Source organism: Mobula hypostoma, chromosome 1 (genome assembly GCF_963921235.1).
Source record: "Mobula hypostoma chromosome 1, sMobHyp1.1, whole genome shotgun sequence".
In the NCBI taxonomy this organism is placed as follows: domain Eukaryota; kingdom Metazoa; phylum Chordata; class Chondrichthyes; order Myliobatiformes; family Myliobatidae; genus Mobula; species Mobula hypostoma.
In genome coordinates this window covers 133,984,318-134,001,891 of record NC_086097.1, presented here as the reverse complement: position 1 = coordinate 134,001,891, position 17,574 = coordinate 133,984,318, and the positions used below count along the sequence as shown (strand labels likewise).

Sequence of the window (17,574 nt, the reverse complement as noted above, 5' to 3'; positions counted from 1 at the left end):
TCGCTGAGTTCCCTGTCACCAACATCTTGGGATAACTATTGACCAGAAACCCAGATAAATATCATGGCTCAAGTGCACGTCAGAGTCCAGGTATCCTGTAGGGAGTGGCTCACCTCAAACTACCCAGGGCCTTTCCACTATCTGGGAGCCACACGTCAGGAGCGTGATGGAACACACTGCACTTGCAGCTCCAACGACACTCAAGAAGCCTGACATCATCCAGGTCAAAGCCCCTTCACTACCCACAAAATGTACTGCAGTAAATTGTCCAGGTTTGTCTGACAGCGCCTCCCAAATCCATAACCTCTACCACCAAGAAGTACTGGGGAAGAAGGTGCAGAAGAACACTAACGCAGTCTAGGCCTTGAGGTATAGTGCTGTTACTTTAACATCACTATCTCTAAGTCTCAACAACACAGTGTAGTACCTTCACCAGAAAGCATGCAGGCAATCAAGATGGTATTTCACTTTGAGCTTCCCAGGAGCAACTAGGGATGGATAATAAATGCTCATCTTGCCTCCAACACCCAGTGGTGTTGTGAAGGGGTAAATATTGGCTAAGACCCCAGTCTTGGTCTTTTCTTGGTCTTCCTTGGAATAGTCTCATGGAAGAGCTGACAGGACCCCAGCTTTATGATATACGAGTCAGCACTTCAGGGAGTGTAGCATTCCCTTTGCGCGACACTGGAATGTCAACCTGGATTATTGTGTTTAGGTACGCTGGAGAATGTCTTGAACCTACAAACTTCTGAATCAAAGGTGAAAATGCACTCCCCTGAATCATTGCTGTCTCAAGGAGAACTTCAGTAGAAATTTGAGGGCTGCAAACAGCCCTTACAGCAGAACTTGTTCAATTGACCTGTTGATAGAAACTGGCTGCCAGATTGGGTCAGTTGTCTGGGGTACACCAGTTGAACAGTCAGATCTCAAACCTTCTAAATGTACTCATTGAACTTATCTTTCTTCTGGAATCAACATGCCTAACAGTACAGCAGTTTGTGATAAAAATTGTCAAGTTTTTTGTATGGAAAACGTACAAAGGCACATATATGTGTCATATATATATATATATATATATATATCACATATATATAGCTAGGGTGCCTCACCCCTTTGCACAGTATTGTATTTGTCAATATGGAGCGGAGAGTGAGTTTGCAAATCTGGCAGGAGCGAAGGATGTTGGGAATGGTGAGGATGGAGTGCCGTGGAAGAGGAGTGGGACAGGTGGCAGAGTAAGAATGCCATGGCAGACACACCCACCCTGAGACGCCAGGCAAGGTCATTTGATTCCAAACAGTTGGTTTATTGATCATTACAGAATGTCTCTCTGGTGCTTCCTGCTCCCTACCCTCTCCCTTCTCCTTTTCCCAACCATGATTCCCCTCTCTCTGCCTCCTTCCCACTGCCGGTCCATGATAGAGACCCATATCAGAATCAGGTTTATCATCGCTCACATATGTCATGACGTTTGATTTTTTTTTTGCAGCTGGACACCGCAATGCATAAATTTACTACAATGCTGTGCAAATAATACTTAAATCAAAATGTAAAGGACATTCCTGAAGGTTGACATTGGATGGCAAATGGTACAGCCCATCTACCCACTGCTTCACAGCACTAGTGACCCAGGTTTAATCCTGACTTCAGGCGCGGTCTGTGTGAAGTTTGCACATTCTCGAAGTGTGATCATGTGGGTTTCCCCTGAGTCCTTTGATTTCCACCCACATCTCAAAGGCATGCAGATTGGTAGGGTAAATGGGCACTGTAAACTGAGCCTATCATGTAAGTGAACGGTAGAATTTGCTTTTGGAAATGCTTGTGGAATAAAATAGGATTATTATAAAATTAGTGTGAATGGACGCTTGTTGGTCGGTTTAGAATCAGTGGGCAGAAAGGACTGTGAACCTCAAATATACTGACATTGAATTGCCAATGAGGAAGTTTTCTGCTGTTTTCTTTAGTAAAATGATAACTCTCAAAAACATGGCAGTTGAATGAGTTTGATTTATTTCAGCTTTGCCTAAATCCAGTGTCCAAAATCATCAATGGATGTGTAATTGAAACAGAAAAATGCTGGGGATACTCAGTAGGTCAGGCAGCATCTGTGGAGAGAGAAACAGAATTAATGTATCAGGTCAATGATTATTCCTTAAGAAGAGCAAGCGAATTCTCCCCAGTGCTTTGGCCAATAAACATTTGCCAGTCAAATGCCACAAGCACTAACTGTTCATTGTCACATTGCACTTGCTGAGGTTGCTAAAGAATTTGTACATTACAATTGAGGGAAGGTTTAAAGTACCTTGGGATATCCCAGTCTTGGAATGAAGAAGAGCAAATGCCAGAAGCAATCCAGTGGGTCAGGCAGCATCAGTGGACGAAGCTCTGATGAAGGATCTCGGATCTGGAAATGTTTAACTCTGCTTCTCTTTCCACAGGCCTATTGTTTTCTGTTTATAGTTCAAATTCCCAATGTCCGAAGTTTCTTTTTAACTTCTGTTTATTGAGGTCACAGAAGATTCAGCAGAATGCATGCCTGCCTCAATGAAGCAACAAATTTCACGACATATGCTAGTGATATTAATCCTGATTCTGATTTTTATGTTGCTATTGATGAAAGTCAGTAACCTGCACGCACTTTAAAAAGCACACTCTCTTTTTTGACCAGCATGATACCCAAATAAACCTCAGGCCTTCTGAATCCACACGAGTGATCAGGAGCTTTACCTGCCAGACACACTCTGGGAAGGTTTGCCTGCACACAGTTTAAGTTTATCTGTGTGGAGAGGAAATCGGTCTCAACATGAATGAGATAGATGGAAAAGCTTCCCCCTTCCTCACTTTATCATAATGTATCTGGAATGTGGAAAAAAATCGCCAGGAATAATCCCCATTCCATATTTCAACCCAGAGTTAAATCGTAAAGGGTTTTATTTTCCTTAAATTAAGCATAAGGATATGTGAGGGACATTATGCCTAGCCAGTGCAGAATAATAAAAAGGATCCCCACTGCTGCCTGCTTTCTTTAATGGACATTTCTAGTTAATTGGATGTATTAAGAAATATCTTTCCTGATTAAATTTGTTAAAGGAACCGTCACATCGCTGCTTGAACTACGGTCTTCAGGGCTCACTCAGATTGCAGCTGCAAATTAGCATAGGATTGATTTCAGATCCTCTTCACTGTGTAAAGCCAAGGAGATAGAGACAGAATACGTGGCTGATAGATGATGCAAAGAGACATGGGCCTAGCTTCTGCATCCCAGCTTTTATTTTAAATTCATTCACGAGGTGCAGACATGGTTAGCAGGGGCCACACATTTATTGCAGTCTTAACTGCCTGTGAGAAGATAGCGCGGTGCTGCCTTCTCAAATCCCTGCTGCTGTTCATGTGGTAATGTGTGCACACAATTGAATTGGATGGCCCAGTTCAGAGGGCAAATTGGGCGGCGGGGGGGGGGGTGATTGTGGCCAGAGGTAAGGATCACAGATTTCCCTGTCCATAGGACATTAGTGAGCAGAGTCACTACCTCACATCTCTAGTACATTGTCTTCATTCCTGACCTCTAATGGTGTCTGTGCAGAGTTTGCATGTTCTTCTTGTGACGACTTGGGTTTCCCCCAAGTGCTCTGGCTTCCTCCAACGTTCCAAATATGCGCGTATCATTAGGTTAATTGGCCACTGCAAATTGTGTAGGTGAGTGGTAGAGGGGGAGTCGCGGGGGAGAATATAATGGTATTAGTGTCGGATGAATGAAATGGGAGCTCAGTAGTTGGCATGGATTTTGTGGACCAAAAGACCTGATTTTGTGCAGCATGAATCTCTTTAAAAACATAATGATCCAGTAATTTCACTGTCACCAGCGTTTTTAATCCATGTATTTAATTAACTAAACTTTAATTCCCCAGCTACCGATGGGGCTTGAACCTGTATTATCTTGAAAGAGTGACTATCCTGAATTGCAGTTGAGAATTGCTCATATTTTGGTAATTGCACTGATTAAGTGAAGAGGGTGATGTGGGATTGTTCCCTTTTATGAAAATCTCTTTCACACTCACAAGTCCCAACAGTTCCCCTTTTAAAGAAAATTAAAACAGTTTTAAAAAAAATAATAATTTTAAATTCAGTGGAGCTACCTACTTGAATTTTCTGAAAAGCATCTATAAGTATATGCACCTTACAGATTATTAAGAGATTTTTTTTAATGCAACTCTTGTTTTAACTAGCTCTTCTGCTCCCTTGTTAAAATCTATCCGTAATAATCATGAATGCGAGTATTGTTTCCAGGAAGGTACTGAAGTGGAAAAGAGCATCTGTAGGTACCTTCCAGCCATCTTCCCCATGGGCTGAATATCAAATCAAATGGTGATCAAATGCACACTTTTAGTAAAAAGAAAAGAGAGAAAGTCTGTTTGCTTCTGTCAAGGTGAGTTGAATACTGACACAAACCTTCACTCCTTTTGTTTATACCAGATCTGATTCCTGCTAGACATTTGATTTTATTAATGTATTAAACAGTCTTTTCTTTTACTCCCCTGCTGTCCATCACACAATTTTCAGTAAAATAAAGTGATACTGACTCTGGTTGATGGATTATAAATCATTTGAGATGAAATTGCAAGATAATTTGAAAACTTAACAGTTTGCATTTTGCAGTTGGGATGTGGGTTTTGCAGAATTGCGTTTTTCTTTAATGACCATCTTGCATTTTATTAGTGGCTTGTTGAGACATCTATCACACCGTTCCTTTCCTGTTAGCAGTGGACATGTTACTGCATTAAGGAGAGTTGCACCATTGACGCCCGCATTAGCTGGTCCAAAAAAGATAGCTGTATTTTCATTGACACTCAATGCATTACCATAATTGGCTTTTCTACATGATAGGGCAGAGGAAATAATAATGTCATTTTATTTACAGCCAGAGTGTCCCTTTATGAGACTTCTCCAAGTTTCTGCCGTGCTGTGTAGGTCAAATGACATCTTTTGATCACTGCTGTCCAAAGATATCAACGCTGAGTGGCAAGTAATGGAGACCCAATGACAAACCAAATCTGGCAAAGAAATAAGATTGCCAGTTTCCTATTAAACAGCCTGCTAAACAGCGTAGCATCACTTTGTCTGCTATGAACCTACCCTGACCACCTAAATCAGTGGAGTGAAAGGAGACTGAATTGAACATTAGCACTGCAAATGACTGCAATGATTGCCACTGCCCGCCCACACATATTCCACCCCCCCATTCCATCTCCTCACCCCACTACTCCCTCTCCCCTTACCAGAAAAAAAAGCCAGTAAACAGTGTGAGTTACAGTTACCCGTCTCTTATCCGATTTGATTTTCATTCTGCTTGGCTGTGATGTTCAGGTCTGGTTTATTTAGGGCTTGACATCAGCCAAATTATTGATTTAACAACTTGTGCATTGGAGAGAATACTATTTCCTTCATATACTTCCCTCCACTGGTTATGTTCATTCTTCATCTGTGAATTAAAAAAAATATACATATACATTCATTCTTATTGTACTTGGACGTTATCCCATGATATTTTAATCTAGATTTTTATACAACATTTTGATTTGTTCTCTTTTGCTTAAGAAACCTCAGGGTCATGTTTTTCTTTGTGTGTTAATGTAAGTTTTTGTTTGCTGATGTGCCCCCTCTCTTTCACTGCTAGTTTACTCCCATTTTTATACACCTTGCCATCCAATGATGATGACAATAGATCCTGAAATGCCTGCTGTGTTAAGCTGAAATTGCTGTGAGCCCCAAGGCTGTGCCAGCCCAATCTCTTGTTCCCTCCATAACAAACCCATCTTGCCTCCCACCACAGTGCCAACTGTCTAGGTGAGCCAGGACCATTCTTACACGAAGTGACAATGTGTTTGCAGGGATTGCCATCTCTGCTGTCACGAATGGCCTGATCCATCTCTTGGAACTGACTTATCCAACAAAAGAATGATTTATATTTAGAGCACCGAATAGTTAACATGAGAACTGAACAGATTATTATTGTATTCTTACCGAGAACTGAACAGATTATTATTGTATCCTTAAATCTAATCAAGTCAGGTAAAGTACTTGAAGTGCAAGACAGAATTAACATAGAGTGATGCAGCGCAGTAGGCAATCATTCAAGGCGGAAAAAACATTATCAAGATGGACAAAGTACAAAGAAGACTTATGAGGATGTTACCTGGATTTGAGGGCCTGATTTATAGGGAGAGGTAGGCAGGCTAGGACTTTAATTTTTGGTAATTAGTAATTGGTTTATTGTAGCTACATGTACTGAGATACAGTTTTTATCTACCTACTACCCAAATAGATCTTACCATACATACAGTGCCTATAAAAACTATTTCCTCCCCATTGGAAGTTTTCATGTTTTATTATTTTACAACATTGCATCTCAGTGGATTTAATTTGTAATTACATTGAGGTAATACAAGAGGGAGTACGATAACAGAATGCAGAGTATAATGTTACAGTTACAAAGAAAGTGCAGTGTAGGTAGACAAGTGCATGGGTCATGATGTAGGAGATTGAGAGATCAAGAGTTAATCTTTATCATTTAAGGGTCGTATAACTGTGGGATAGAAGCTATTAGTGAACCTAGTGGTACACGTTCTGAAACTTTTGTATCTTCTGCCCAGTGGAAGGGGAAAGAAGAGGGAATGACCAGGGTGGGAGGTGTCTTTAAAATGCAGGAAACTGAGGGATGAGCTTGTAGGAGTGTCTAAAGTCATTAGGCACACATATGTGAATGTACGCAGTCTTTTTTCCCCCAGGGAAAGTGAACTAAATAGTAGAGAGCACTGGTTTAAGGTGAGAGAGAAAGATTTTAAAGGGACTGGGGGAAACCTCTTCATGCAGAGGTTGGCATCTACATGGAATAAGCTGCCAGAGAATGTAGTTGAGGCAGGTACAATAACAGCATGAAAAAGACATTTGGATAAGAGTGTGCATAGAAAAGGTTTAGAGAGATATGGGCCAAAAGTGAGCAAATGGGACTAGCTTAGGTGTGCACCTTAGTCGAATTGGGCCAACTGGCCTGTTTCTATGCTGTATTACTCCCTAATTCCATTCAGACCATTATACCTGTGCTAACTTTGGAATGAGGTCTCCAGCTCATCCAATGCTTTTATCTCCCTAGTGTTCCTGTTCTTATACTTTTCCAATTTCCTACTGATTTTCCCATCCACTTCAGGCAGTACATCACACAACATTACATCAAACAAGACCTCTTGGGCTCTTATGCCAATGGGCATTTATTTCTTGGTACTTCCATTAGTGGGAGATACAGTAAATGGCAATTGGTATGACTTCCATAAAGTGACTTTTTAATTCTGCTCTCAATAAAGTGAGGTCAGCTGAGATAATTAACATATGTAAAATAATTTGATATAAATTAATATAATTTATATTACTTTAAGTTTATGTTAACATGTTTGTCTTTGTATGGTACTGTGCAGCATTTACAAAAAGTTAGTTTTCGTGAGATTTAACTCCTGCGCATGTATGCTGATGGACCTCAGCCCTATTTGCTCAAGCCAACTCTTGCACCCTGATTGATCCCCATTCCCCACCCAACTTACACAACCCAACTGATATTTGCTTCTGAAGTAATTATCAAATGCCATTTTGGAAAATTTCCAACTAAATGAAAATCATAATTTTAAAATTTTGGAAACTTGAATTGAGTACAGGAAAGCTAATGTTTCAGTCTGAGACTTTTCTATCAGAACTGGCAAAGAGAGAAAACCCAGGGCAGTACATGAAATCTTCATAAATGCAGCCTGACCCATAGAGTTCCACTAACATTTTGTATGTTGCTCCAGATTCCAGCATCTGTAAGACTCTTGTGTCTCCTGCATAGAATTTTAATGTTCTATCTCAATCCTACTGGACAACATTAATTTCCTGTCCATTCCCACTCTGAGCTATCTGCCTATGACCCCCTGTATTGTTAGAACAAGACCCAAGGCACTTTTGAGGAACAACACCTCATCTAGCCGCATTGCAGTATGCAGAACTCAGTATCATGCAACTTACAGTAGAACAGTGCAGCAGAAATGGACATTTCCACCCATATTGTTGTGCTGAGCTAATTAAATACATAATTGGAAACCTACTAAGCTAGCCCTGTCTGCCTACACAAATCCATATACCTCTATTATCTGCATGTTCTTGTGTGTACCTAAGAGTGTCTTAAATGCTTCTGACATATCTGCCCCAACAATCACCCCTACCGGCACATTTCAGGCACCCATCATTCTCCATTGTAAAAAACTTGCCCCGCACAACTCACCAAAGCCTCTGCTTCCTCAGGAGGCTATAAGAAATTCTGCATGTCTCTATCAACTCTTACCAATTTTTATCGATGCACCCGAGAAAGCGTTCTGTCCTGGTGCTTAACAGCTTGGTATGCCAACTGCTCTACACATTTCTGCAAGAAACTACTGAAAGTTGTGAACACAGCTCACAACATCACAGAAACCAGCCTACCCTCCATGGACTCTGTCTATCCTTATTGCTGCCTCAGTTAGGCAGCCAGCATAATCAAAGACCCCACCACTGTGAACATTCGCTCTTCTCCCCTCTCTCATTGGGTAAAAGATATGAAAGCCTAAAGGCACCAACCACCAGGCTCAAGGACAGCTTTTATCCCACCATTATCAAACTTTTGAACAGAACTCTTGTATGATATGGGACTCTTGGCCTCATGCTCTACCTTGTTATGATCGTGCACTTTGTCGTTTATCAGCACTGCACTTTCTCCATAGCTTTTATTCTTTATTCTGCTTTGTTATTGTTTTACCTTATTCTAACTCAATGCACTGTGTGATAATTTGATCTGTATAAACAGTATACAAATCAAACTTTGCATTGTATCTTTGTCCAGGTGACAATAATAAACGAACACCAATACCAATAGTAATACATCTCCTTTGGGCTAATCTCCTCTCACCTTAAATGCATGCTGTCTGATGTTAGACATTTCTACCCTGGGATCTAGATGCTGGCTATATACTCTTTCGATGCTACTCATAATCTTATAGAATTCTATCACGTCTCCCCTCAAACTCTGCCACTCCAGAGAAAACAAGCCAAGTTTGTCCACAATCCCTTATACCACAATCCTCCAATCCAAACAACACCCTTGCAAAACGTTTCTGTCCCCTCTCAAGAGTCTAAATAAAATTCGAAATCCAAGATCAAATTCTATAACATTAAATTCCAACCAAATCAATTTCCACCAGATCTGTAGATATTACACTTCAGCTCACAACTGCTACATAAAATAAATTCTGCTCTTGCTTTGGGTTTTCATTTAAAAAAAATCAAAGATTTTAGTTCCAAGCAAGAGAAAATCTGCAGATGCTGGAAATCCAAGCAACACACACAAAATGTTGGAGGAACTCAGTAGGCCAGGCAGCATCTATGGAAAAGAGCACAGTTGACATTTGGGGCTGAGACCCTTCAACAGGACTGGATATTTTAGTTCTACCTTTTTTTCTGAAAAGTGAGGAATCTGACTTTTTTCATTGGAGAATCAAGGCGAGAAGTCAAGGTTCATAATGATGACAGAGGCAACAAGTGCTTGGGACCATACCAATAATTATTAAACATTAATAATGAGCATGTATTCTTGCACACATGCATATTGAGCATTTTTAACATGCTGCTTGAAATGTGGTCATATTTAACTTTGTGGGTACTGGGTTTGTTTGGAAGAAAAAATCTCAAGTAGGTTGAGAAATTCCTCGTTATTATTTCCGAGGACCTGTCCTGAGCCCAGCACCTAAGTGCAATTATGAAGAAAGTACGGCAGCACCTCTACTTCCTGTAAAGATTTGTCATGACATCTAAAACTTCGGCAAACTTTTATGGACGTGTAGTGGAGAGTATATTGACTTTCTGCATCACAACCTGCTATGGAAAACCCTCCCCACCATTGAACACATATACATGAAGCGTTGTCGCAGGAAAGCAGTAACCATCATCAAGGACCCCCACCACTCAGGACATTTTCTCTTCTCGCTGCTGTCATTAGGAAGAAAGTACATGAGCCTCAGAACTCTCAGGAACAGTTATTACCCCTCAGCCATCAGGCTCTTGAACCGAAGGGGATAACTTCACTCACCTTCACTCGCCCCATAACTGAAATGTTCCCCAACCTATGGACTCGCTTTCAAGAACTCTTCATCTCACACTCTAGATATTTATTGCTTATTTATTATTATTTTGTATTTTCACAATTTGTTGTCTTTTGCTCACTAGTTGAGTGCCCAAGCTGGTGCAGTTTTTCATTGATTCCATTATGGTTATTGGATTTACTGAGTATTTTCACAAGAAAATGAATCTCAGGGTTGTATATGGTGACATATATGTACTTAGATAATAAATTTACTTTGAACTTTGAAGGAGACGAAACAAAAAAATATAGGAGAAAGGGGGGTGTGGGTTTCAAGGAAGGAAAAAGTGACTCGTGTGAAAACGGTTTGAATAAGTATTATAAAATCATCTCATCTTCTAAACATCTCCTTACTCTTAATAACAAATAAGCTCCACTCATTCACTGAATGTGATTTTTAATTTGGTAAATTAAATGTTCCTTGCAAGAAGTATGCATTAATTTGATATGTGGCTAGTATATTGGAATACTCAAGTATGGTAGGGAGCTGATTTGCATCAGGGAACAGTTTGAAATCGCATAAAGTGTTTACATTGCGTAAGCAATGTGCCCAATGATGCAGTGCATTGGTTATTCATTTTCTGGCTTGCAGCCTTGTTCACTGAGGGATTTTTGTTAAAAAACAGTGTTAGCAAGAGTTCTGAAGTGACCATGAGCCAAAATGTTGTCTTGTGTGACGCACATTGTGGCTACTTCATTCAAGGCTTAGCCTCTGGTACAAATTAAGTTCAGTTGTTTAGTTATGTATTGATGTAATTCCAGTGAGATGGTTAAATGGCTTTGAAGATTATTAACAATGCAAAAGATAGGGACAGAAACTCCTTCAATGAATCACATGAACTTCTGTAACTCTTCCTATCATTGAGAAACAGAAAACGGCCTCTTCCATCAGTGGCGAAACAACTGTGAATTCTGGGGATAATCTTCAGCATCTGCTAAACCTCTGGCCATCCCCTTTAGAGACCCAATTCCCCAAGAAGTCCTGAAGAAGGCGTAGCCTTTGTAGCATTGTTAGCATGAATGCTTCATGGATTGAGGCAGATGAAGAATAATCCTGTCATTTGCACTTAAATTTCACCAATCTTTTTCAAAGTTTGTGCTGCAGGTGGTAATGTCAAGTGTAATTGCTGGCAAAATTCAGCTTGCTGCTGTTGCCATTGGCATCATCTGTGCATTTAAATAGCACCCTTTGATGATCCAAAGTACATTCAAGATAATAAATATGTTTGAAGAGCATTTACTAATACAGTGCAGGAATTGCAGCAGCCTATTTGTGTCAAGTAGGCACCTCCATTGAGGAGGTACAGGAGCCTGAAGACACACACTCAATGTTTTAGGAATAGCTACTTCCCCACCACCATCAGATTTCTGAATGTAGAACGAACTCATGTACCCTACCTCAACATTTTTTCCTCTTTGATCTTTTTGCACTACTTCTTAATTGATTATTTAAATATATTTCTTATTATAACTTACCTTTTTTATTATGTATTGCAATGTACTGCCGCAAAACAAAATATTTCACAACATATGCCTTTGATATTAAACATGATTCTGATTCTGCGTATAGCAAGCTCCCACAAAACAACAATGCAATATTGACTGGGTGATCTTTTCTGGTGTTTGTTGATAGATAAACATTAGCTACACCACTAGCAAAAAACGTTTACTTGCTTTTCCTCAGGGTAATGCCATGGGATCTATTATCTCCTCTCCTCCCATCCGAAAGAGCAGGCAGAACTTTGTTTTAAAATATTATCCACAGAACAGCATATCTAACAGTGTAGTAACTTCTTGGTGTTGCACTTCACTGGGAGAGAGAGAATGTACTCACAAAAAAAATGCAAGGTCAATGAAGCTGAACTTTACTAGCAGCTGCTATGGATTTAATTTAGATTTCAGATGAAGGGGTGAGGCAGATGCAGCATTTATAACCTAACATTTTCTTTTTAAGTTTTAACTTAGTTAAAGCAAGAGGAGACACAGTATACTTCAGGTGTTGGAATCTGAAGCAGCACACAAAACGCTGGAAGAATTCAGCAGGTCAGATAGCTTCTATGGAGAGAAAAGGACAGTGGGCATTTTGGATTGAGATCCTTCATTTCTGCTAACGGGAATCTAAAGTTTGTCTAACCACTACCTTTTATCTTCATCTCTGATCAAAGAAGAAAACTGAAAGACAACATCAACAATGTTGTGCTGATCCTGATACTAATTTATACTAAACATCATCCTCCTGTGTGTCACCAATATGCCTCATTCCCTTCATATTCACGTTTCTACCTAAAAGTCTCTCAACCTATTCCAGGCACTTTGCACTCTCTGTGTAAAAAAAACTTGTCCCTTACGTTGCCTTTAAAGTTCTCCCCTCTAAGCTTAGAATCAAGTCCTCTGGTGTACTTTTAAAATTTTGGGCAGATCACTGTTAGAAAATAGGTTATGCTAGAGGTTGCAAATTCCCGTTAAGCCTTATGCTTTATTTCTGAAACAATTTAACACCTTTGATATTTATTTCTTTTAAACTTTTTTTTAAAGCAGTAGCATAGGTTGTACAACAAAATGTTGATCTTGTGGTATCAACTCTGAGCCAAGAACCGATGAGTAGTTCTGTCTGCCATTAGCCTCGCAGACCTTATTAGCCCTGGTTGTTCTCCCAAAATGCATCACCTCTCATCTTTCATGACTAAATTCCATCTGCCGATTCACTGTCCATTTTATCAGAAGAAGCTGATGATGAAGCGTTTTCTACATTTAGAAGATATTTATTTCTTCCAACTATCCTCCATAAAACACTTCGGTTTATGAGCAGCTCCGATCTATCAAACCACACCCCCCTCCAACCAGGATACCTTGCTCCTTTTCAGAGTTATTCGATCAGTTATAGAAATGTTTTCTTCCTTTGCTCACTATTGAAGGTAAAGATAGTGGTTAGGTGAACTTTCAATATGATGAAGGGTCTCGGCCCAAAATGTTGACTGTTTATTCACTTCCATAGATGCTGCCTGACCTGCTGCTGAGTTTCTCCAGCAATGTATGTGCGGTGCATATATTTAGTAGGTTTAAAGTAACAAAGCACACCAAATCAGTTGCATAGGAGCATAATCAGACAAACAGTGATTCCAAACAATCTAATCAAACATTAGAATAGATGGCAGATTCAAAGGGAAAAGTTTTAAGGATTGTTTTAAAAGTGGTGATATCTAGGGGGGAATTCCACAGCTTAGGGCCTCAAAAATTTAAGGAGGAATGAATAAGTGCTGGGATCCTCTTGAGGAGGAACTGGGAGATTTTGGAGAAGGGAGCTAGAAAACAGGTGGGATCATGGAAGTAGTTGAGAACAAGTGCAAAAATGACATTATTGAATTGTTGCTTGAGTAGAAACCAATGTGGTCACCAAGTAAAGAGGCAAGAAGCAAGTAGGACATTGGTGCTGTGAAATGGTCAGCAAGATTTTGGTTGACCTCATTGTCATGCAGATCATGAAAGGACAACTAGATATACGTTGCTGAGGCTGTAAGTGTAACCCATGTTTATCCTTGTTCCCTGCATAAGGGACCCATTTCCCTTAGCTGCAACACATGTCAACATACTGTTGCCCTTGTTATTCCTTATTGTTGTTCCTCTTGTAACATTCATTCAGTTTTATAGTTTTCTGTTGAACACATGTGTCATTTACCTGGAGATTTAAACAAAGAAAAGCTCAATGGACATTCATTTGCTTGATGACTTTAATTCTTTTTCTCATTTTATTTTAGCTGCCTTTTGTGGTTCATTTCAGTTGTGTGATTTCACTTTTACACTTTTGACTCTTTAAAAAAAGAATTAATACCATTTTGGTAGACAAATTCTTGCTATGTGCATCTTTCTCTAAAAATGCAGCGAAATTGTAAGTGAGAATGCATTTATATCAATTATCCACTATAAACAATCTGTTTCCATTAGACCCTGCCACACACACAAAATGGTGGAGGAACTTAACAGGTCAGGCAGTATCTATGGAGGTGGTGTTTTAGACTGAGACTCTTCATCAGGACTAGAAAAGAAGGGGGAAAATGCCAGAATAAAAAGTTGGAGGGAGGGGAAGGAGGACAGTTAGAAAGTGATAGGTGAAGCCAGGTGGGAAAGGTAAAGGGTTGGAGAAGAAGGAATCTGATAGGAGAGGAGAGTGGACCATGGGAGAAAGGGAAGAAGGAGGGGCACCAAGGGGAGGTGATAGGCAGGTGAGGAGAAGAGGTAAGAGGCCAGAGTGGGGAATAGAAGAAGAGGGAATGGGGAGGGGAAAAGAAAAATAAATACTGGAAGGAGAAATCGATGATCATGCCATCAGGTTGGATGCTACCTAGATGGAACATGAGGTGTTGCTCCTTCAACCTGAGAGTGGCCTCATCATGGCAGATTGGAGGAGGCCATGGCTGACATTTTGGAATGGGAATGAGGTTAGGAATTAAAATGGTTGGGCACTGGGAAATTCCACTTTTGGCAGATGGAGCAGAGGTGCTCATCAAAGTGGTCCCCCACCTGCTTCAACTCAGCCCATGTAGACCTTGCTACATCTCAGCAGTTTTTTGACTATTCTCCAACAGGTAAGTTGTGTGGACTGAAGTTATCATTTGGTGGAATGAAATGTAAGAGAGGATTTTCTTTTTATTCAATCATATTCCATTGTAAGGTTGCAATAAATGCACAATTACGATGTGGGTAAAATATTTCAAGTACTTGAAGAAATTGCCATGTATCCGCATTAGCATTTTAGCACACAGCATTGAATGATAATTTAGAAAAGTAAAATAGTGTAATGACCGTATTACTTAACATTAAAAAGAAATCTGGCTCAGCATGAGAATTCCTAATGGGGTGGAAACACAATCTTCTTCTCCATGTTATACTGGGAATGGCAGGCACTGTGGCGAGTGTTGTGGAACAGAGGGACCTGGGAGCACAAGTGCACAGTTCGGCCATGCAAGCAGACAGGATGGTGAAGAAGGTACTTAGCATGCTAGCCTCCTTCATTCAGGACATAAAGTTTAGGAGTAGGGGACATTGGCCGGCGAGGCCGTACTTGGAGTATTATTTATGGTGTTGGTCACCCTGTTAGAGGAAAGTCAAAGTGGAGAGGGTGCAGAAGGTATTTACAAGTATGTTGCCTGGACTGGAGGGTCAGAGTTATTGCGAGAGTTTGGCCACTCTGGGTCTGTATTCCAAAAGCACAGGAGAATGAGGGGTGACCTCAATAAAGTGTATAAAATCACAAGGGAAATGGATAAGGTGGGAAATGATAGTCTTCTTCTCAGAGTTGGGTAATCCAAAACTATAGAGCACAGATATAAGAAAAGCGGGAACGATTTGTAACCCTCAGGCTCTCCCAGCTCACGTTCGTCTAGGGGAATCAGCTTTCGGCTCCGACAAACTGGGTAATCACGTTTGTGTGGATGCTGTGTAACATACCTCCAGTTACAAACCCACAATGCAAAATATCAGACAGTACACCATATGCAATTAAATGATAGACTTTATGAATCTTATTCTGAATATAGGGTTAGTAATGAAAAAAAAACAAAACAAAAAAAAAGGCCCAAGTCAAAGTCAAAATTACGTTGGAGCTCACTCAGCAGTCATTCTTCCACCATCGGTCTCCCCCGAACGTGGCCGACCTTCGGACCCTCAGATCCCTGTCCACTCCGTCTGGTGATCTACCAGCTCTCTCCACACTCGTCTTCCCTCTTCATCTCTCTCCACATGCGTCTTCCCTCTTCACCTCTCCTCGACAAAAAACCACGAAAAACCCGGCTCCCAGACACACAAGAAAGAACAACATTTCTTCCATTGGATAGCCACTGAATTCCAAAGTCCCGTTATCTCTAGTCATAACCCAAACATTGCTGCTACAGAGAAACCATTACCTTAACAGTGGAACGTTACATAGAAGCCACTACATTAGCCTTAGCAGTGAAACATTACAGCGTGTTACAGGTTTAAGAGTTCTGAGAGATAATTTCTTAACACAGAGGGTAATGAGTTCCCAGAGGAAGTGATTCAGGCGGGTACATGGAGGGGCAGGGCTTGGAGGGTTATGCAGGCAATTGGGACTAGCAGGGAGGAAGCTGTGGTTGGCATGGACCTGTTGTGCCATAGGGCCTGTTTATATACTATAGTACTCTACCTTCTACTTTAGGCAGTCGCTTGGTATTGAAGGTGTCTTGCTTCCAGTCTGATTCTGTGGTTTCTGAGCTGGCTGATGAGGCAAGTGTGGGACGCATAGGAAGGCCAGGAGGTTCTGGGTGGGGTAGGTGTTCTGGGTGGGCAGTGGTGAGCTCCTTTCACCAGTTGCACTGAGTTTGTGAGAGCTTCTGATGAATGTTTCTTGATTTTCATGGGCTCCTTGAGGCCATCAAGATCAGTCTTTCCAGTGGTTGATGGAAATTACAGTGCAGATTAGGCAGTGGTCAGTCTAACAATACCAGTACCTGGGACGTTGTGGGTAATGGCGACATTTAGTGCAATCTCTTGTGATAATGTTGTCTAACGAGGATTAGGGAAGTTGCCGGTGAGGTCTCATTCAGATTCAGATTCGGTTTACTTAACACATATACTTCCAAGCATACAGTGAAACATGTTGTTTGTGTTAATAATCAGCACAACCTAAGTATGTGTTGGGGGTAGCCCGCGGGTTTGCCACACATTCTGGCACCAACATAGCACGGCCACAAAGTTCAGCAGAGCAGCACAGAACACAACAATCAACAGAACAACAACAGCAAAACAAGCCCCTTTCCTCCCCCCCACTCACCGATCCGCACAGATAGTCAGCACTCCAAACCCAGAACAGGCCTCTGGGTCTCCAGTCTAGAGTCATATGCTGTCTCTCTGGTAAAAGCAGTTTTAGTTTATGATCAAATCTTGTTGTTAGGGTGTGCACTTCCTAAAGTTTGGTGACTTATTTCCTTGTCAATTGATCTAATGAACAATATAATTTAAAAAAAAACTTAAACACTCACAGTCACTGATATCTAATCTTATATAAACTACAAAAGGCCATAAGCACTCAGCAGGTTGGGGAGCATCCACAGAGGTAGAGCAATCTAATGTTTCAGTTCAGTGATCTTCCTTCAGAACTGGGTAAGGTTGGAAAACATTTCCAGATGCAGGGGGGAAGTCTGGGGAGCAGAGAGAATGAGAGGCAAGATCAGTGATGAGGGACAGCAGAGGGCACTGAATGATACAGATAGTGCTGCTGAAAGAGGGTGGTAAAGGTGTAAGTGATTAACGGAAGCTACGGGGGGGGGGGAGGAATGCAAACAGGACAAATAAATATCTGGAAGAGCCCTGTGGGAGTTGGAAATGTGATCTGAAGAGGCTGCAATTACTGATTGAACAATTAATAC

The 17,574-nt window shown here is 40.8% G+C and overlaps 1 protein-coding gene and 1 long non-coding RNA gene across 2 annotated transcripts in view; one reads left to right on the top strand and one right to left on the bottom strand.

Annotated features, from left to right (window-relative positions):
* Nucleotides 1–17,574, top strand: part of tshz1 (teashirt zinc finger homeobox 1) — a 250,400-nt gene that overhangs the window by 80,386 nt on the left and 152,440 nt on the right. The gene's annotated exons all lie outside the window — the stretch shown is intronic.
* Nucleotides 1,998–17,031, bottom strand: LOC134350590 (uncharacterized). Its single transcript, XR_010018941.1, has 3 exons — nucleotides 16,980–17,031; nucleotides 5,316–5,479; nucleotides 1,998–2,105 (listed from the first exon to the last, which is right to left on the bottom strand). It is a non-coding gene; the product is annotated as an uncharacterized LOC134350590 (long non-coding RNA).